Here is a 1,871-nt window from a genome sequence, read left to right as displayed (position 1 = left end):
TTTACAGCAGCTGCCAACTTCTCCAGTGAAGGTTTACCATACTTATCGACATCATAATCCTGCTGGAGCCAGAGAACTAAACATTCTGTAAGACACCCTTGAGGGCTATCAGCTTTAATCGCATTAAGCTTTGGGTGACTGATCTGTAGCTTGAGCCCCAATTCACTCCATCTACCTGCTGAAAAATCACTCCTTTCTAACGTACTAATGACTTTTCCAAGATCATTTATATCTGTATAATAGAACTAGTAACAGACACACACAGCAAAGTAACAAGATACAAACCTAAGATCTTGCTTGGTTGATAATTCATTTCTCCTCCAGTAGCCATATCTTATGGCATTTATGCTTGTGGTGATGGTTGGTATGTCAATGAATATCATTATAACAAACGTCAGCAAAATAAATAAATCAAAAAACAACAACAAGCAAATACACTATTCTTTTATTTATAATAAATATATATATACATGTACAGTATATGTATAGCAATGTTAATGATACTGTATGGAGTAAGGGTTCTTCTCCATTGATGAAACATGACGCAACATATCCTTCTTTGTAACTATACCCAACAGACGACTAGAAATATAAAATAAATAATATTAAAAATTGAAACTAGTACTAGTGTAGTGCTACATGTACATATGTTAAAGCTGTAAAAGTACATGTACATGTATAAATGAATTAGTTTCTATTCCTTACCCATTGCGTGATACAAAAGCTTGCCTGAGTCCCATCTTCCCAAATAACTCAACTACAGTTTTCATTGGAGTCTGATCTGATACTTGTATAGGAGCCTAAAAAAGTAGAAGATAGTAAAAGAATCACTTCTTCCCTTTTCTCCCTCCCTCTCTCCCTCTCTCCCTCTTACAGGGTCAATGGTTCCCCTAATGTTAACTGATGGTACGTCACTATCAACAACCGCTTCTTGAAGACGATGAGACTTATCTAAAAAGAAGACCCTGGACTCCTCAGTGATGTCTTCATCTTTTCTGGCATCAATCAACTCTAAAAAAATAATATGACTCCTCCTATCTCCCTTCTGTTGATGGTGCTTTTCTACTTTATTGCAACATGTAACCCTCCCCTGACCCATCTCTCATTTTTTATTATTATTTTTTGTTTTGCTTTGTTTTTTTTTGTTTTTCATAATAATGACTAACGTGGTTTTTGTTATGTTATTTGTTATGCTTTGTTTGTTATTCGTTATTGTTTTTGTTAAAATTTCTCATAACAATAGCAATAATAATAATAATGTACATACCATAAATGTTCAAATAAAGGCCGGGCTTGAATAAACGCCTGGTACTAATAATCATTTTACTAATAATAATTTACTCAATATAGGTACAATATACATGTACATGTAGGTTCAATATATGCATTATTGAATATATATATTGAATATATTGTTCATATATTCAATATATACAGTACAAACACGAGAGATGGAAGGTAGTTTCAATGTTATTACTAACAGTAACAAATGGAATACACTCAATCAAGACACATCAACACACTAATAATGCTGTACAGTGTAGCCTTTATAATAAGGACACCTTTATAAGGACACTTTTATAATGAGGACATTCTGTAATATCCCAATTGGTACAAGCCTATACAAAAGTACCTCTGAAATGAGGACACCTCTGTATTAAGGACAGGTAGTGTGGGCCCAATGGTGTCCTTAATAAAGAGGCTACACTGTACATGTATTAAGGACAGGTAGTGTGGGCCCAATGGTGTCACTTAATAAAGAGGCTACACTGTACATGTATTAAGGACAGGTAGTGTGGGCCCAATACTACATATAATTACTTAGTTACCGTGTCAGTTTTTTCAGAGAAGAGTCCATCCGTCATGCTTTC

General features: G+C 34.4%; 1 long non-coding RNA gene across 1 annotated transcript; it reads right to left on the bottom strand.

Annotated features, from left to right (window-relative positions):
- Positions 1 to 445: 445 nt before the first annotated feature.
- On the bottom strand, positions 446 to 1,871 carry LOC105315231 (uncharacterized). Its single transcript, XR_002188694.1, has 4 exons — positions 1,830 to 1,871; positions 875 to 1,011; positions 706 to 800; positions 446 to 582 (listed from the first exon to the last, which is right to left on the bottom strand). It is a non-coding gene; the product is annotated as an uncharacterized LOC105315231 (long non-coding RNA).

This window comes from Amphimedon queenslandica, unplaced genomic scaffold (assembly GCF_000090795.2).
Source record: "Amphimedon queenslandica unplaced genomic scaffold, v1.1 AMPQUscaffold_11338, whole genome shotgun sequence".
Lineage (NCBI taxonomy): Eukaryota > Metazoa > Porifera > Demospongiae > Haplosclerida > Niphatidae > Amphimedon > Amphimedon queenslandica.
The sequence above is the reverse complement of the archived record's forward strand: the minus strand, read 5'-3'. Positions and strand labels throughout refer to the sequence as shown.